The following is a 20,569-nucleotide window of genomic DNA, read 5'->3' on the forward strand; positions in this document are numbered from 1 at the left end:
CCTCAGAAACTACAAAGAAACAACATCCACTCCCTTCATTTGCAGTGCTCCCTACCCAAGTCACAGCAGACTCCACAAAGGCCCAGTTCCAGTGAACTCCCCCAAGCTCTCACACTATTGCCACAGGAAGTTCAGCTTTTCCTGGTTTTTGAAAGCAGGTGAATGAAACAAGTCCATGTAAAATGAGAAACTTTTTGGTTTTCTCTTGCTGGTATTTAAGAAACCCCATGCCATTACAGCCATTCCAGAACACCACAGTTACATTTAAATCCCCTTCAATACTCAGGGCAGTATTTAAAAACAAAAACAAAAAACCACACACAAAAACAAACCACCATCACCACTCTGCCTAACATGCAGAGTTTTCTTTAAGCTATAAATTATCTATTACCCAACTTCCTTTTAAAGCCTCCTTTTTAATATCAAGTTCTTTTCCTAAAATACCAAGTTAAAAGGGATCTTAAAGATTATCTGGTCCAGCCAAGCCTTTAAAGGGTTGGACACTTTCACCATTGCCAAAATCATTCCTTACACTGGACTCCACTATCAATTTTTGTTTCCAGGCAATGTAGTGGAATTTCCAAATATTCCAAATTTCAGGCTAGTGGATTTTCCAAATCCAAGAAGAGCAAACATTTTGCTCCACTAAGAATCCAATGTATTTTATGACAATATTAGCACAGCAATTACAACATCAGAGGTAGAACTGCTGCTCCTCACAAAAACCTGAGGTTTGGTTGTGGGGTTATTTTTTCATTTGTGAGATTAAAATAGCCTTGGATTAGCTCAGAAAATGATACTGCAATTTTTAATGGAGCTCAATTTTCAAACCTGATTTACATAATGACACTTGTGAATACATGTGCTTTAAATATGCTTAAAATAGAAATAAAGCTCCGAGCGGCCTCTCAGATGGCAACTCTTGCTGTCACTTTTAGGCAGAAATTAGTCATCTAAGAGCAAAACAAAAGGAAAACAATAAAAACATGGCTATATAAAGTTTGATTACGTTGTCAAAGGCACATGTTGCAGCTTTGCTTCCTGAGCGACAATTTAATCTTTATTGCAGGAAACAGGCTAAAACATTTCTGAATACAAAGCTCATGTTCTAAAGCAGGAGTGCCTCAGAATATCCCTGTAGGAGTTTGCCTTGTTCTTACATATGGATCTGAATGGGGAGGGATTTTTATGAGCAAGGAGTTTTACTACAGAATGAAGTGGTGTTTTCACAGATTGCAAATTGCTCATGAAATCCAAGCCTAAGCCAAGGTTATCTTTAAAGTGGATGTGCTTGAGAGCTCCCTGAGAGCAGGAAAGCAAGAGGAGCTCAGGTCATGGCCACAACAACTCCAGCACTGTGGCTCTGTCACACTGCCTGCTGCTGAAAGGTTTATTAATCCCTTTAAAAAATTAACAAATCTAGCTAAATAAGAACTTGAGTTTTCTTGCTTCCACAGCTTAAGGCACAGCTGGCATTGTGGATCAGCACTGAGGGGACATTTTGGATGAATGTTGCATATTCTGCAATATTCCTTTTAGGAACGGTGTTCTTCAACACCCTTCAGGTAGAGTCTATTTGTATTATTGCCCACACAGGGTTTTAGAGTTCAGAAGTTCCTGCAGTAATTGAGGGCTAAACACAGACCTGTCTCTCCTCTCATTCCATGTCACACTGCTCCTAACCTCAACAACCTCATTAATTTTGTTGTATAAGCAAGATGCTGAAGGTTTATTTAATAACATAGGAAAACTGCCTTTTCAGCACAGCATTCCTAATCCCTGCCTACAGATGCCTTTGTCTGGTTTAGCCACCACACTTTAATTCCAAGGTACATCTTGCACCTTAAATCCTACTTTATGCTGGAACAAACTCCCCTGACAGTGGTGGAAGTTGCTCTTACTGACACCAATCCATAATTTGCACACAGCTGCTCAAGCACTGCTCTGGTTTTGACTTTCCTCACCATACAAGAGGTCATTGTGCATTCCTGCACAGGTATTTTTACTAACAGTGATGATGGCACGGGGAAAAAAATGGAAAATAAAAGAAAATCTTATAACTAGAATTGTAAGGAACTGGCAAATAATCATCCAAATGCAGGGTATGGAGGTTTTATGGAAGGAATTCATAGACCCATGTATTGTTACAGGTGATAAGAGGGTTTGGACAGCACAGACATGAGCTCTCAAAGACAAATTCTCCAAATTTGGTATCACAGTTTTAAACAGAAAGGAAGAAAATGACTACTTAAGAAATTCTTCAAGATCCCATTGTAAGAAAGAAGTGGCTGAAATCTTTAGGGCAGAAAAGAGCTTGAAGGGTGGTGATGAAATGGGATTAAAAATTAACATCAAAATAAGAGTATCAAACTCTGGAAAGGCAGGCTTGGATTCCTTCAGGACACCTGAAATATGTCCCATATTCCCATATGAAGAGGCAGGTGCTGTTTCTTGGAAGTCACCAGGAATTTAAACAACAATGCAGATACCCACAAGTACAGCAGGAATCCTACACAAAGCAGGAGGTCACCAGAGCATCTGCAATCCTTGTTTTCACAAGTGCTGGAACAGATAAACCAAAAATCTGTATTTGCCTATTGCTAATTTTGTTTCCTGCTTCATCTTTGCACGGTGCAGCTCTGTGACCTTTGCAGAGTAAATATGGGTGAAGGGAAGGAGCTGGTGTGACTGGTAAAGTGCCAGCTTTGTTCCCTTGATATCCAGGCTCAGTCATTAATCAAAAAGAGTCAAGCTGGTCCCTAATTACAAGCTCTCCAATCACCTCAAAAAAGAAAGCAGCATGCAAAACTAGGTCAAATAAATAAGAAGGAAATATGAAAAAAAACCCCAGTGCAAACACACAGGGACAAACTGAGAAAAACCAGAAAAATATGAGCACAAAGCAACAACAAACCAACCTTAAAGTGCTTCATTAACATGCAAGAGGAAATATTAGTTTTGATTCTTGCTGGGGAAGGGGGAGCAGTGACAGATGACCCTGGGAGGGCTGAAGTGACAGCACTTTTCTCTCTGTTCAGCCCTCCCTAAAGAGGTCAGCGGGGAACAGATGGCCAACAACGGCCGCGGAGCCGCGGTGACGACACCGATTTCTGCCAGGGATTTCTCCTCTCCCAGCAATTTCTCTGCTCCCAGGGATTTCTCTGCTCCCAGGGATTTCATGGGGCTCTGGCCAAGCTGGTGCCAGGGGCAGCAAAGCACCCACAGCCAGGCTGCTCCTGCTCCACTGTCAGGATGTTTTGCTGCTCAGAGTGACCCCGAGATTTGTTAGAAAGTCTCTTTTCCCAGCCTGGAGCTTGAGGAAGGAGTCAGAGCTCTTCATTTCTCTGTCTCAAGGTTGTTTATTGTTTCTTATCTATAAAAAATTTTCTCCTGCCCTGCTGAGGTCCTTCAGCAGGACAGTTCCAGGCACTCTGCCTGCCCCCAGGGCTGTGTTATGTCTTCATACTAAAAACTACATACACAATGTTTGCAATTACTTTCGAATACCTATCACCTATGTTAGACAGTAAGCTTCTACTCTAAACCAATCCAAAAGTGCCAACATCACAGCAGAAGATGGAGGCCAAGAAGAAGGAGAAAGGCTGGACATGCCCAGTTCCCTCCATCTTGCCCCCCTGAACCCCCATTCCAAAAAACCCAAAATCTACTTTTCACCTTGTGATAACTTCACTATTATTCTACTTAATTTGTCATGGCTTGCAGATCTTCATTTAAGGTTGGTAATTTGCTCCACGGGTCATAATCAAACCCACACAGGCATTTTGGGCTCTGTGCCAGGGTCTCTGAGCCCCCTGGCAGGGTCTTGGCCATGCTGAAGAGCCAGAGGGATGTTCTGGGTACCCACACTCCACCTCCATCCCTGCAATGGTCCATTCTGGCTTCCTTCCCACCAAAGGGTTGATCAATATAGCTCCAGGATGTGGGAACTTGGGGTACAGGGAATATTTTGAAGTACTGGTTTCAATTTTTGCTTACAGAGAGGGCTACTAAGACTTTGAGATAGACTAGAGTTTACTAGAGTGTAAAACAGATAATAGAGAATAGTGCAGCTTGTTATTAGGTGAGAGTAGCCATGATGTTTTCTGAAAAATCTTTTCCTTAGGATTTTTTCTCCTGAGAAGCCTCAGGAACAAAATGTAAACAATGATTATCTGCTGCTGTGGAATGCAACAGGTGCCTCTGATTGGTCTCATGTTGTTGTTTGTAATTAATGGCCAATCACAGTCCAGTTGTATTGGACTGTCTCAGTCACAAGCCTTTGTTATTAATTTTTTTTCTATTCTTAGCTAGCCTTCTGATGAAATCCTTTCTTCTATTCTTTTAGTATAGTTTTAATATAATATATATCATAAAATAATAAACCAAGCCTTCTGAAACATGGAGTCAACATTCTCATCTCTTCCCTCATCCTCAGACCCCTGTAAACACCACCACAGGTGAGAAATTTTAGGATTTTTAGTATAGACATAAATAAGATGGAATATTTTTAATGTTGTCTTTGTCTTCCTACAGTGCTTTTCCTGTACACTAAATCTAGTACAGACAATGTACCAAAACTTTTCATAAGATAACAATAAACAACAAACTGAAGACCAAAAAAGTCCCATAGGTCTCTTTCCTAACACAAAACTGTTACAAAAAAGTTTCCCCCATCAAGAGAAGCAAACAACCATACAGGCAAAACACTCAAGATGTGTTTAAAAGTCCCTTTTCCCAAAATTTGAGATGATTTGGCTTCTCAGAAAAACTTACATGATATAGCAGGGAAGAAAATGAGATGGAGATAAACATTTTGCTACCACTCCAAAGAGGAAATCAGGCCAGCAAAGGCAAGAACAGCTTAAAAATTCCTGGGAGAAATGGGATGTTCCCCCCTGGCTGGGCCTGCTGACATTTTACCATGTCTAAGTCATTGCAGGGTACCTAAAGCACGAGCAGGTGGATGGATGGCACTCTGGAAAAGCAGCAGATGGCAAAGACTGCACAAAACTTACAGGGAAGAGAGAAAAATATCAGCAAGAGCTAACAAGGATTTGTGGAGGGAAAAAAAAAAAGCCTAATTTTTTTTCCCTACAGCACAGTCCTAGTATTTTTGGAAAAGATGAAAGAGAAGCAACCAAACTAGTTTTCAATCCACATGGAGATTTTTTTTAGTAGGAATATGATTGCTTTATTATTTAATCACTTTAAGAACTATTATTTAGTAATTTAAGGTACATACCAAAATTAGTGGTATGTAAAATAATAAAAAGAAACCAATAAAAACCCACAAAACCCCTCCCCCAAGGCAGGGACCTGATGAATTTCTGTTGCAGTGTGCCACATGTCCAGCAGTAAAATTTTAATGAACCACTTGGCTGCTGGGAAAATGTGTCCACTTAGTTTCTAGAATATATCAAGTCATGGGACTGGAAAACAATTAAGGAGGGACAATATTCAGAACACCCTGATGAACTCAAAAAGGCAGAGAATCAGTGAGAAAAAGCACAGGGTACCATGTTTGGCAGGAAAAATCCTATATAAATACAGCATAGGGAACAAGTGGGAGAACACCAGTTTTGTGGAGACAAAAAAGCAGGTGCTGCAGTGGATTTCACTCCAAAGGCAAAGCAACATCACAGATGGTCAGAAGTTCTTTAGCTGATGTGCTGTGTCCAGTTTGGGACTTTTACAGCAAGAGAGACACAGGTCAGCTGGAGAGAGCCCAGAAAACAGCACCAAAGAAATCAAAAAAGCACTTCACAAATGGAAAAAACTTCACTTATCTAACGAGATGGCAACCCTGTTATTCAAAAAGGTGCTAAAGACACAGGTAGAGAAGCAAGGAGTAAAATCTTTCTCCTTTAGCTGTGGTAAGTAGCACTGAATTTAAATTGCAACAAAGAAGATTTGGATTAGGTAAAGAAAAATCCTCCACACTGAAGCATTTTAAAAACTCCCAACATTAAAATGTATATCAAACCTTTATGAATATACATTCGGAGAAGAGGAAAAACATAAAAAGAAGAGATTATTTCTTTTTTATGAAGCAAAATTGATATGAGGCCACACCAACTCCTAAACACAAAAATAATTAGCCAGAGAACTGGAGGCCTCTACCCATGTACAAAGTGAAATCCTACAATCTCCTTTCCAGGGAATTAGTGGGGGGAAAGCCCCCAGTCACACCCTGTGCACAAAATGATAAATCTATGGAGGAGTTACATTCACAGTTGTGAGCACACAGATTGAAATTACACCCTGTAATTTGAAAGTCTGGGTTCAAAATTTGTTCCTGTGGGGAGTCATAAGTGAAGTTCAATGAGAATTTTTGTTTGACCTCAATTTATGATTTCTTGATGCCATGTTTTGGGGTTTCTCACTGTCCAATTATGTCCTTGTCCTGCAATTAACCCTCATTAATAGATTATTTGCCTTGACAGGAAATTGCTTCCTCTGAAACATCAAGATATCATCCATTGCTAACAGATGTGGGCTGCGACTTTGATACCTCCAGTTTCTGATGAATTTATCTTGAAATGTGTAACAGAAAATTGATCTGAACAGAGGCAGCAGCCAGATTTCTGCATCCACTCAGAAATTCCACCCAGCCTGGAGTCTCTGCAGGAGCAGAATGGAGCTGCCATTCAAAACCAACCCAGAACATCACAGCATTAGCTGAGAACACGGTGTGAAAAGCAACACACTCAATTAAAATTGGTGAAACTAGAGGCAGATTTTAGGTTGTCCAAGAGATTAAATTAATAATCCTGCTCCTACAAAGTGTAAAATAGAAATTCCAGGATCAGAAAGAGTTTCTGTGTTCCATGCTCTGTCTCAGTAGCACACAGTGTTTCTAAGATGTCACTTTGGAATATTGGTTGAAGAGCAATAAAATCCTGGCAGGACCCCAAGAAGAGAAAAAGAACTGCAGCTGGTGTGTGCTGCAGGACCTGGGCTCCCACTGGAAGCTTCCAGCTCAGCCAGTGTTAACTTACTGTGACCCTCCTTTGTGTGCACATAAGGTAAATAACCACTCAAGCAGATTAGATTAGAACAAAAATAAAGCAGAACAGGGAGTTACTATCATTCAATTCAAGATATTTTTCAAAAGCACACCAGCCTGGCCTTGTTTTAGCTTCTACTGGTTATTACCAATGACTGGAAGAGGAGGGAAATTCCAGAGAAGAAAAGGTTTTATAAACTAAAGATGCAGATGAACTATGACTGGTAAACCAGAAGTTTGAAGAGCCCATATTTGAGCACTGCCAAGTTCCAGTAAATGTTTGCAGGGTTTGGAGTTGTTTTTTTTTGTTCATCTAAAGACTTCCTTTTGGTTTTGTTAAACACTCCAGTTTCTCCTGGTGTGTTAGCTGAGAGGGATGGGTGCTGAGGAGAGCATTGGAGTAAAACCAGGAATATTGCAGGTGCTGTTAACCCTTCATTACTGAGCAAAAGTGACACTGCAGAGGATTTCCTACTGACACCATCCCTGTTCCAGGTGGAGCCAGCTCCAGCCTGCTCCCATGCAGCACGAGAGCATTAACTGCACCCTTGGAACTCATCACCCAGTGACATTTGATTTAAAAGGCATCTGAGAACTGCACTCCAAGACACATGACACCAATCAAAGCACAGCAAGTGGGGACAATCACCTGATCAATCATGAAGTTGCAATCCAAATGAAGAGATTCATGTAGATAATCCCACAGGGATGCCAGCACACAGGTCCATCCCCTCTCCTGTGGGAGTGCTGCTGGGATATTAGTGCACATTCAAGCTCCAACATGGGGCAGATCAAGGAGTTATAGGTAAATGTGGCCATGGGCAGTTCTAGCACCCAGTTCTACACCAAACCTCAGCCATTTGTGTATTTCAGGCATGAACCATACCAGAATTTACTCCCTCAATCTGCTGACAACACCCCAGCCCATGGGCATCACTCATGCTATGCAAGAACCAAAAGTAAAAAAGCCCCACACATCCAAAAAAAAAGCTTGCCTTAAATTCATCACTGAAAGCAGGCTACAAACAGCAAGAAACATGCTCTGAAAGACTCCTCCCCCAGCAAACAGAGTGATGGAAAAATTAAGCTCCACACAGTGAAGGGTGCAGATAACCAGATTTCCATTCCCTCCCAGGCCTGATGATAGTTACCAGCAGTTGATCTGGCATCTGCTCCACAGCTCGTCCCCAATCTTCCTGGGACATAATGCACAAAGGAAAACAGCTTTGGAATCCAGCAGCTCAGCAAGAGCACAGCATGTTTGTCTCTCCAGATACTGCTGGCTATTTTGGTTTCTGGAAATACTTCAGAAGATGAGAGCCCTGTGCCAGTCCCTCTCAGTGACCAAGTGTCACCCTTTAGCTGACCCAGGAGCCACAAGCAAGCAGCTGGCTCTATGCAGCTGAACTCCAAGAACAATTTAGAGGAGCTCTGCTTCCCTGGGCAGCTGCACAGAGAGACTGCAATGTAGGAGGCCAGGAAATTGGAACAGGAGCAGCAGCTCCACAGGATGTTTTGCCACTCCCAGGGAGGGAGGCTGGTGGAGCCAGTCAGTCACCTGTCATCCTGAAGGGACAACGGGGTCAGGAGGGACAGGCCACAGCTGGGAGCACTGTGCAGTGAACCCTCAGAGCCCTCCAGCAAGCAAAGCTAAGCCTTCATGCTCCTCTATTGACAAAAAAAATGAAAATCAAGTTTGTGTTACTACAATGATGCACCATTTAACCTCTAAGGATTTCCACCTAATCCTCCTTTCCCCCTTCCATCACAGTTAGGTGCCAGTGCTCAATTATTTCTGAGCCCAATCACTTGGTCAGCAGCAGGTGAAAGCACAGTGAACTTATTTATTGCCAGAGCTGAAGACCAGGTTGGTGCTCTCACACAGGTGGGGTGGACAACACAACTCACAGCATCAAAAAAAGGAAAGAGAATTTACCCTGAAGCCAGGGTTTGTGGTGCTGCCCTTGTGATTATTCTGGAAATAAGGTGGTGTTAACACCTTCAGCAAAAGACCCCCAGCTTACAGCAGCCACAGCTCCATTGGGTGTCCACCTTCATGAGTGGCTCAGTGTGATGACACAGGCCCAGGAAGGTGAGCAACACCTCCCCTGAGGCTGAGTGGAAAATGCACACACACTGCCCTCATTGCAGCCACGGGCAGGGACACTGCACCAGGCATGGCCAGGAATAAAACAGCACAGCAGCAGGGACCTGACACACACGTGTCACCCGAGCTGAACACTCATCTGCCCAGCTGAGATGACCTGAGGTCCCCTCCAGCCTGGGCTGTCCTGTGACATTAAAATCATTTCCTAGATGAGTGGCCGAAGCTGTAGAAGCCAATCTCTAGGAAGAGAGGGGGTGAGCCTCTGTTACCACAGCACTGAGATGTCCAGGTGAGATGCAGGACACTGGGGGGGGAAAATCACAGGCCAGCAGCCCCACAGGGAAGGGATGTCCCCAAATCTACAATCCCAAGAAAAACAAGGACACTGCTCCTCATGCTGCAGAGCCCAGGGGGGCAGGATGAGGTGCTCTCTCCCCACACCACCTTGGGAAGCTGAAGTCCCTCTGTGCTGTGTCACCTCACCACACCTGCTCCCACAGGCACAGGTAAACTAAGGCAAGCTAAATGCACAGCTGCTGACACAACGAGGCAAAACGAGATGAAAAAGGGAAAAGAGATGTCAAAAAAACCTCCTCGTCTTAGAGACCAAATGGGAAATACACTTAAAGCAAATATGAGGATGGAGATCTAAGATTTTGTAAGATGTTTATTCTTTTAGAAGATTTCAGAATACACAAACCCATAATTTCCTTCTGCTGCATTTTTAAATTTGCTGAGTGAGCTCATTGAACATTCAAGCTGTTGTCTTCAAGTTTTCCAAATACCATTCTATTTAAAGGCACTGTGAATAGGGAATTCAATTTATCAAATGAATGAAAGAAGAATTCTTAGCAGGAACCCTGGTGAGCTAATCAAGAGTCACAATAAAATGTCAGGGGTCCTGGAATTCTCGGCAGGAGGTTAACACCAAATTTGATCCGAGTCAAGGAAGACAAAACACACTATAGACTAATAAACTGTACTAAAAGTTGTGCACTGCGAATTTCTGAAAGTTTAAACACAAATGAAGAAAATCTACTTGGTCTGTGCACTTTATACACTCCTTGTATTTCACTGCAAAAATCTAAACACACTGTTCACCATAATCATGTCATTTAACTTAAAGAAAATACTTTCTGAAGCTTTTAAGTTTTTGTTCCACTGCATCTTCAGCTGCAAGACTGTTTTGAAAATTAAGATGGCAGCATAATTTGAGTAAGATAAGAAACAATTCCTCTGTACCTATCTTTAGGCTGGAAACTGGATTCAGTTCAAGATTTATCCTGTCATCCAAAATTAAGGAAACAGCATAATCCAACCACCTTTCCTTCCACAGACCTACCAGAGTTTAAAAGATTAGCTCTGCAGTGCTCCAAGGGTAATCCTTAAAACTTGTGCTTAATGGAAATAAACTTCTCTGCTCCTCTCTTCACTTTCCATACTAAAAGCATAAATTAGAATATCGGCCCCAGCATCAGAATGGGCCATCATGCATTTTTCAACTTAGCAAATGAATAGCAGCTCCACGGGGGAGGAGAGGCAGGGTGGGGGAGAGATGGGCAAAGGAAATAGCCATAAATGATCTTCCAGGACAGGAAAACTAGTTGCAGTAAATACCACTTTGGAAATCAATTTATGGTCAATTATGATCTTGGTAATAACTATTTTATGCCTTCATTTAGTGCATGAAATGCCCAGGGGAGCAAATATTCTCAGAAATATATCCAATATGTCTCCAAGTATGTTATCTGATCAGTAGATGCAGCCAGAATCCCAGAAAGAGCAGCTTTTGCTTGTCTGGATGCTGACTGAGGGACTGGGGATGGGGCAGGATGGAAGCACAATTTCAGGGCAGGTGGACTATCAGTGCTGCAATATCACCCAGATAAAAAAGATTATATCAGTCTGGGTTGTTGGCTTCAAAAGCAATGAGTTTTGTCATCACTGCAGTATTTCACCCAGAGATCTGTGAAGTACATTTCATTCTCACAAATGTAGGAAAAAAAGTTAAGTTAAGGGTCTTTTTTAGGCAAATCATTACGTAAACATCCATCCACTGCTTTATTCAATTATTACATGTAAATGTGGTGGCAGAGCATAAACACTGACATCTCTAATGCACTATTGGTGTAATGAGACCTATTTGGACCATTCTTTTCTCAAGTTAAGGAGTTGATTCTATGAGACTGATTAGAAGAATGGAAATAGTAAAAATTCACCACATTCACCAAGCTCCACCAAGTCCTAGATAATAAATCTTTCACCTGAAACAGAGCTATTTATACAGAGACTGCTCCTCAACAGCAGCAGTTCTATTGCTGTGAGACATCGAATTTAGCTCCACACCTGGATCAGACATATTTTATTATGATCATACTAAAAAACATTAAATAGCATTTAGTTTGCTACCACTAGGCTCTCCTCCTTCCTTATCAGAAGATGTTGCATTCCCCATTATAATTTATTTTTGAAACATTCAAGATAAACATTTACTTCATTATAGTTTACATCAGCTAAGAGAAACCAAATAATTTCAGAGGCAGGAAGATGTGAACAGCACATGTATGCCAACAGGTTATTTTTAACTAAGAGCAATTTCTTCTGCATCACAAAACAGGAATGAGTACTGGGCACTTACAGCATTCCACCAGAAGGAGATAAGGTTGATTCGATTTGCAGAGATGGAGCATCTTTTGTAAGAGAAAGAATTTCAGGGTAGCACCCATTTGAAAGCTGACGATGTGGTAAAAACTCAGACAATAGAAACACTGGGAGCAATTCTCCTCTGTTAAGTTTGGGCACTTGGTAAGTGCAACTACAAACACTGAGGGAAGAGCAAAGTTGTGATCTGCAGATGGACAGAACGATGTTAGCAGAGAGATAATGAGGAATCTTACTCCTGCCTTTGGTAACACACGGAGTGGTAACACAAGGAGTGATTTACTTGATTTACAAACACCCCCATTAGGTTATGCCTGCAGTGCTACTGAAGTTTTTAGCTCCATATTTCATGTGAGGATCATCCTCAAGGCTACTGTGAACATACACTGAGCTCAAGCAGAAACATCACAAACACCACCAAAAGCACCTTCCATGGTCTATGAATGACCTTGTAGGAACACAGGAAAATGGCAGTCAGCACATTATGCATCTGTACAGCTGATTTTTATTTATTTCCCTTGGCATTCTCCCTGAACTGCTCCTTTTTTCTAGAACGGTTTGTGTTAAAGCACTGGGCTGATGCTCTTTTGTTTACCAGTAACCAGCTACTGTTTAAAAACAAGGATCTCCATTGTCAGCACCAATGAATGACGCGAGCATCAGCCATGAAAACACTTCGGAATTCTGCAGAACTCAAAGACCTGAGAGTCGGAGGCTTGAGCAGGACTGAAATCAAACTGACACAACACAGATATCTGGCTGAGCTTAAAATAGACTTGGCAGAAGTCAGCCTGGACTAACAATCGATCTGTGGACAGACACACTGACCACCCAGAATGTGTTCAAGCCACAGCAAGCACTCCCCATCCCTCCACCAAAACAAACAGCTCTCCCACTTCCCATGGGGAAGCTTTGGAAATGCAGGATGAGAGAGAAAACTCTAAACTTTGTGCATACAGAGCACAGGAAGGGAAGAAAGGAATAGGAAGGAAAAGAGCACAACCAAGAAAAATCAGGTAATGCCATTCTAAGAGACTACTCTTGGGCAACACTGTAACAAAGGCAGCAGCACCATCCCTACAGAAAATCAGCATGGGAAAACATGCACAGACCCCAGAACAAGGAGGTGGGGGAGAGAAGTAGAGGGAAGAACGGATCTCCCTCTGAAAACACCCATGGGCAGCAACTAAACATAGCCCAGGGTGGTTGTTTTCCTTGCTGTGGAAGGGGGGTGGCTGCCGTCTTTTCCTAAATGAGCCTATAGCTGGTAGCTGCATGATAACTTTGAGATATATAAACATATTTTTCTCTGGGGCTTAATTACCACAAAGGATGCCAACCGATTTGACAAGTCAATTTTTCTCTCAAATAAAAAAAAAAAAATCACCACCTGAAAAAATCTTATTGTCTAGCACTGCAGAGCTTAAAAAACAGCCCAAACATCCAAGGGATAAATATTAGGTATTTTTAATACAAAGCATTAAGTAATTGTTATCATTTCTCATAACCAAGTTCCTAAAGCATAGAGGCTCCGGACTGAAATCTAAGTAAATGTACATCTGGTTTGCAATTCTTTAAATGGCTGTACATTTCAAACCCCAGAAAAAGCAGGCTGCAGATAGCTGTTTATTACAAATGACTTCCACCTCCTCCACAGCCCTCAAAGGCAAACTATAAAGCTGTGTGCAAAGCCAGACAATCTGGGCACCCAGCCATAAACCATCACTGCTGCAGCACAGATAACTGTTCTCCCTCTCAGCCATCCCTGGCTGCAAACCCACGGGGAAGAGCTCCAGAAACCAGACCTCAGGACCGCCAGGGCTTCTAATATTTTATGAACTTGAATTACAACTACGTTTGAGAGCTCAGTGCTGAAAAATTACAGCGCTGATTCACACCCAGGGCTGAGACCAAAACTCACTCGGATTTGCCTGGTAGCCTGAACCTCGAGATGCAAGAACAGCGAGTGATTTTACAGCTGCCTTCAGTGACAGAAGCCTTTTTATTGGGAGGAAGAGACAGACATGCTACTCTCTTCAAAAATAAGACAAAAGAATCAGATGCATGTTTTAGAGTAGTGCTGCATTTTCCACCATCTTTGACACGACCTCAAAGAGCACAGGGACTGCTCGGTGCCAGTTTCTTTATGATCAAATCCAGACATTTGTACCTTGGGCGGGAGATTTTAAAACATATTAGTGACAAGGTAGGAAAGAGCACAAATGAAGTTTCAGAAAACACAGTTGTAACTGTATTTGGGAATCCACAGTGAAGTTAACCATGATTAAGTAATGATAAAATATGCCCAAGTACATCTCCTTCTGGTATTTAAGATGTACAACTCAGCCATGCTTTCAGTTGACAATTTTCCTAACTAGCACAGATTCCTAAAGGGAGATCAAATAATACTTTGATTCCTCTGCTTTCATACATTAAGAATAACCATCTTTCATTTTACCAACAGCATTTGCCAGTGAAGAGACGGCACAGAGCACATAGATCATTTAGTAATGCAATTTACTGTCACTTCTAGATCATCTCCCCATTCAATAAAGTGTACTTCTCTTCTAAACACTATTTGCCCTGGCTGATATCTTCATAATACAGCTGAAAACCTCAAGCCATTATCACTAGAAGGCATCAGCTGATCCTAAATTGGCTAGACTGCAGCGTCACAGGCATTTAAGAGGTTTCCTTATCATTCATCTTTAATACTGAGGGATCGACACACTCCTACCTGCAGCTTCCAGGCCAAGGGGAAACCTTCTAATGGTATTACCATTATCTTGTAATCTGAATTTTAAACAATTAAAACAATAGCACTTTTGTGTTGCAGGTCTCTTACTGTTACCAAAGATGATACATTTTTTATCAGTTGTCATGTTCAAAGTCTTACATAAAACACTGTTTTTTTTTTTTTTAAAGCAGAAATATACACTCTGCACTGAAGCTGCTGAACCTTCAAAGAGAAGCAGCACTGTAACAAGGCACTTAAATTTAAGCCATCAAGAGAGACCATTTGATTTACTCAGGAAAGGCTTGGTCATTTTATTTAAAATCTGCAATTCTTTTAGTCAATACGATCTGGCAATTCTTTCCAAATGAAAGCCTCTTTTTACTGAAGCAGGGGATGGCTCCACCCCTGACCTCCTCCTTCAGCTTGTTTTGGAAAGGGGCCAGATGACAGCATTTGGAAAAGCGCATGTTTATCTCGGCGAGGCCAGCTGCTAAGTTAACATATTACCCGTTCCCACATCCCCCGCTCTTGGTTAAGTCTTCACAGCTAAAACTGAAAGTAAACGCTGCCATTGGGCTTTTCATAAATGTAACATGAAAGAGAAAAGGAGTCTCCATGGCACGGAGCATCTGAAGGGGCTGCAGAGGTCCCGGTCATTTTCAGAGAACAGCAGGCAGTAACTCTGTCAATAAAATTCCTGGCCTTTCTGAATGAAGTGAATGAAAAACTGAAAAATAAGCGGGTTTATTTCTAGATTAATTGAAGGCTATGCTCTCTATAAGACTGCCACTCAGCAACAGTTTGCTTGACTACACGCAAGGAGATTATAAACCCCTGCTTGACAAAACCTTCCACTTGATCTTGTTTTATTGTTAGTCCATACTTGGCAAGGTATGGAACATAAGAGCTTTGAGAACTTCAACAAAGAATCTTCAGATTAAAATAGTCCTATGCCAAATTGTTTTTCTTATTTTAAGGAAATTCCATGTCATTATTTTCAAAGTCTTAAAAACCTCTTTCTAGCAAAAAGAGTACAGAATTACCTCACTTCCCACAAATATCAGTGAGAGACCTCAACTTATTAAAAGCAGAGTGTGAGATGTTATTAGAAAAGACAGATCCTGGAGAAGAAACTAGAAATTAAGGCGGAGGTGGGGTTTTCATTGATCCCATCAAGTCCAGCAGGCTTTGCAATGGGCAAACCCATCCACTCACAGGCGATCAGAGCCAGATTTTGGAGGAAGCCAAGGTCCCATGGCTGAGGGTGAACCTCCAAGTCCCCACACGGTTTTCAGCCCAAGGGCAGCGTCCCAGAGCAAACTCCACTGTGCTGTGGCCAGCGGGGAAATGGCACAGCCCAAGGCTGCCCACAAGGCACTGGGACTGGCAACCTGCACCGCTGACAGCCCCAAAATAATCCATGTGCTGCAAAGCTGATGTACAGCACACACACAACAGCTCTTAGGCTGATGGATCCCAGACTTAAATCTGCCAATATGGGAATCCACACATAGAACAGAAAAATTAATATATCCTGCTGCAATCCAGAGGAGCTCTCAATAAAAAGATTTGTCTTGTTTCTTTCATTGCTATGAACAAAAACGTTAGACAAATATAAAAAATATTGGCTAGAATGAGCCCCTGCTAATGCCCATCCCTCTCGCCCTGGAGCAAGTCCTTGCTGCAGCAGTTTTCCCCGTGGCAGCACCTGTTCTCCGGGGGCTGGATTGCAATGAGCCCTCCTCATCTCACGAAGCCAGGCAGATCACTTCCACTCAGAAATGATCCGTTCCCCTTTGAAGATAAGGACAAAGCCACACAAGGCATTATTACACTACTGCTGCTGCCCTTAAGCATTCATTTTCCTTAAAAAAGTTGAAATTAATCTGATTTACTACAGGTTTTTGTTTTTTTTTTTCTCATAGAGTCCTGGGCTCGGAAGCAGCCAGGTTATCCACGAGGAATCTCAGCCAAAAAACACCAAGTGCCCCCCAGAGCAGCCCGAGCTTCCAGAGGCTGGAGCCGCTTCCTCACTGGGGTATCCAGGGCTGCCACTGCTGCCTTCACCTTCTGGAAAGAATTCCAGAAGCCACAGCAGGGACGCCAGCGCATCCGGGGGCTGTTGCTCAGCACACACCATTTTGAGCTCACAAATAACACACAGCACCAGCCAGCCAGACATCCCCGGGATTCCTGAAGCCCAGGAACCGCGGGAAGGAAACTCTGCGATGTGCTAAGCACAGGTTGCAAGTCGCCTCCTATTTCCTTGGAAAACACCAGGGGAAGCAGTGAGAACCGGTGTGTACCTTCTCGAAATTATTATTTTTTTTTAAAAATGAAATATCCGAGAGGAAACTCCATTTAAATTCTCACTTAAATTTGTTGGGGAATCCAAAAAAAGACCCAAAAAACCCCACCCACCGCAAGGAAGGAGGGCAGGATCTGGAAGCCGTGCCTGGCTCTCCCAGTGCACCCAGCAGCAGTGCAGATGTTCTCCTGCTCCTCCGCTCTGGCATTGTCCTCAGGTCCACAGCACCACCGACACCCACCTGATTTAAAGCTCTGCACCACTAACAGCGGGATTTATTGGAATTTTAATTACCTTAACCGGCCTAATGTCCACAGCAAATTTCTGTACATAAATTAGCATAATTCGCCAGATACATACATATGCAAACGAGAAGGAAAAATATGCAACAGACACGGGTATGACGTCCTAAAGATTATTTCTAAATTTAAACTGGCTGTTAGAATAATTGAATAAATCTCATCTCGCAGATACACTCGAGTTGTAGCAGAAAATAAACTAGTCACAAAGACCTGCAGTATTATTTTTAATGGGAAAAGAGGGGGGGGGAACCCAATTGAGTTCAATAAATCCCATAATTGAACCTTCAACTAATTACATATTAAGAAGATTAACCTTTGACACAAACTTGTGATACAAACAAAGAAGCCTCGAACAATTAATAAACTTCCAGTGTTTCAAGATTTCTCAGGTTAACAACTGAGCCCTCCCCATTTTCCTCCCCTTCTGCGTCGCAGTTAAAGGAATAAACTCTGTTTAATATTCTCTCTCCCCCTGGACATTCCAGGTTTAGACGAGGATCTCTCTGTGAATACTCAGGAGAAAATTACTGCGGATCCTCACAATCTCATTACGCGAGGGGGGAAAAAAAAAGAGGAAAAATAACCCAAAGCTAGATATTTGAACTTTTAAGAGAAAGCAGCCACGAAGGACAAAGCTGGAGCTCATGTGCTCGCCCACAGGGCAGCACTGCTGGCCATGCCCACAATTTTCCAGCCCTGGGATCATTTCCAAGGCGCTGTGCGATAATTTTCACACGTGTAAGTTCTAAAGCAAGAGCACACGGCCGTGCCTTGCAGCAGGAGCTGCCTTCATGTCATGTCTGAATGGCACAACACGCTCACAAATGGCACTTTCTGCTCGCTGTGCGGGGACAAACAGCGATTCCGGACACAGAAAAAACACCCAGTTAATTCTACCATTAAAAAAATATCCGGAGGTGGCTCGTATTTTTAAAATTCGTATAAAAATAAAAGAGATTTTTGAAACGTTTTGGGGTGCTTCTTGCTTCGCAGACTAATAAACAGTTTAAAAATAATAATAATCTAGTTTAGACTTGTGAAAAAGGAGCAATGCACCGGCTTTGCAGGTCTCTTCCCCTGCTAACTTCTACCGTGCCCGGATTAAGAGAGGCTCTTACCCCTTCTTACCTTTTAGTCTTTTCTTTATGGGGCTCTTTGGCAGCTTTCGATTCAGTCTTGCTGTAAGGAAACAAGTGAGTATTTTGTCTACCGTGTAGGGGTCTCTCTGACGTGTTCCTTTCTTATTTTTAATGCTTCTTTTTTATTTTTTTCAATTTTTTTGTAAGTGTACCCGTAATTTCACGAATATGAATACGAAAAAAATCTCACACGGCCAAAAAAATTAAGTTTTTTGTTGTTTTGTCGTTTGTTTACCCCCCTCAGGGAAAAAAAAAAAAAAAAGTCTGCCACACAGGAGATGAAAAAAACCCAACAGATCAACAGGAAAACACGATCCAAGTAGAAAAGCAAAGAGCTTCAGTGTTATCCAGCCCAGAGAAGTGCAGCAAAAGCAGGTCCAATTCCAAAACAAGCTTTTGATTTCCAGTGAAGCAAAATTTAAAAAAAAGAAAAATAAAACAACAAAAAAATAACCAAGACCAAGAAACCAAGACAAAATACACGTTCAAGTCCCCAGCTAAATTTCTGCACGAGTGTGTCTTAAATACAAGTTTGCTTTCATGTGTTGCAGCAAAACCCACGGAAAGCCAGGATTTGGAGTTGATCGGGATGAGTTCTCGTGTGTGTGTCTTGATGGGTTCTCAGTCCACATGGAGGAGCATCTGAGGGTTTTTCAAAAAGTGCAAATCAAAAAGAGAGAAACCGGGATCCAGAAAAAGAGTTTTAAGATGGATCCCCCCTTCAAAATAAAAGGAGGAGGGGGTGGAAAAAAACAAAAAAAAAAACCCAACTGAAAGAGCACGGCGGAGGCACGGGGGGATGCGGAGTCTCACATGGGGCTGCGGGCAGGAGGAGGATCCCGCCGGGAGCTCCGGGGGGGCGGAGGATCCAGCGGAGGCTCTGCCAGGGGAGGAGGGTCCGCGGCTCCGCAGGGACCCCGCGGGCGATCCGCGGCGGGAGGAGGATCCGGCAGCCGCTCCCGCAGGAAGGAGCGAGCGCGGGGAGGGGATCCGGGGAGGAGGATCCAGCAAAGTCTTTCACGGAGGGAGGAGGGAGCGGGGAAACCCGACAGTCTGTGTGCCTGGCTCGCAGCGGGATCCGCGGGCAGGCGGGAGCGGGGCGATCCCGCGGCTCTCTCCGTGCGCTCCGCAGGGATCCGGCAGGGACCGGCGGGGAGCGGGGCAGCCGAGGCGGCGGCGTGTCCCCGGGGAGCCGCAGCAACGCCTCGGGCAGGGTCGGTCGGTCCGCCGGGGTGCCGAGGGGGAGGGGGGGGGGAACGCAGCGCCGCTCGCCGTCTCTCCCGCTCGCTCTCGCCTCGTCCGCTCGCAGGGCAGGCGGTGCCGGGCTCAGTGCCGCCGGGCCGGTCCCCCGCTCCTCCGCGCCGCCGCCGCCGCTGCCGCCGGTGCCGCCCTGGGGAGCAGAGGAGCCGCTGCCGCCGCTGCCGCCGCCGCGGCCATTTTGTCGCTGACTGACAGAGCCCCGCCAGGCAGCGCGAGACCGCGGGGCGGCTCCGCGCGCGCCCCCTCCCGCGCTGGCCGCCAACAGGAAGTGCCGCGCTCCCCCTCCCCCCCCGCCCCGCTCTCCGCCACCACCACCGACCCGGCCCCTCCGACCACGTGACGCGGAGAGGGGAGGGGGAGCCCCCGCCGGTATGCAAATGAGCGCGGCGGCCGCAGCCAAACGGCGGCGAGGCCGCGCGCGCGCGCCGCGGGCCACGCCCCCACCCCGCCGAGGCGCGCGGGGGGAGGGGGGAGAGGGCTGTGACACCCCCCCCCACATCCCCTCACAGCCTTGAGGGGTACAGGGGGGTCACCCCCACCCCGGCAGGTCGGTGTTGGTGCTTTCACACACACACACACACACACCCACCCACACACACCACCCCCGTGACAACGGCGGCGAACGGCAATTCACCCCTCCCTCGCACACCCCCCTCCATCCCGTGCGTGAGGGGAGAGAGAGGGCGACAGAAAAGTGTCCCCCCCAAAGGGGTTGTGTCCCTCCAGAAGGGGTGCGAAAGGGGTGCAAAACATGCACACACACACACACACCCCTGCATATGGGTGTCGGAGCATTCACCCCTCCGTCGTACACCCCCACAGAGAGGTGGTGGGGCGGAAGAGCTGTGCCCCCCCTCCAAAAGACACAGAGGGGCTTCACCGCCACCCGCATGCAAAAGGGGGTCGGTGCCTTCACACACACACCGGCAAACGGCGTTGGGTGTGTTCACTCCTTCCTCACAACCCCTGGGAACGGGGGTGCAGGAGAGCTGAAGACCCCAAAAGTGTATAAAGGGGTGCAGAGGGCTCCCCCCACCCCCTGCAAATGG

At 44.4% G+C, this 20,569-nt stretch overlaps 1 protein-coding gene across 9 annotated transcripts in view; it reads right to left on the minus strand.

The window, feature by feature from the left end:
• TNRC6C (trinucleotide repeat containing adaptor 6C) overlaps nucleotides 1–19,198 on the minus strand; it is a 102,928-nt gene extending 83,730 nt beyond the window's left edge. For 8 of the 9 annotated variants that reach the window (XM_064728799.1, XM_064728807.1, XM_064728803.1 and 5 more), the window contains exons 1-2: nucleotides 19,074–19,198; nucleotides 18,250–18,300 (exon numbers count right to left, since the gene is read on the minus strand). The gene's annotated coding sequence lies outside the window, so the exon portion shown is untranslated. Of the gene's footprint in view, nucleotides 1–18,249; nucleotides 18,903–19,031 lie in introns of all 9 variants that reach the window. The other variant, XM_064728804.1, reaches the window with a different exon arrangement.
• Between the last annotated feature and the right edge of the window lie 1,371 nt (nucleotides 19,199–20,569).

Source organism: Zonotrichia leucophrys, chromosome 18, assembly GCF_028769735.1.
Source record: "Zonotrichia leucophrys gambelii isolate GWCS_2022_RI chromosome 18, RI_Zleu_2.0, whole genome shotgun sequence".
NCBI lineage: Eukaryota > Metazoa > Chordata > Aves > Passeriformes > Passerellidae > Zonotrichia > Zonotrichia leucophrys.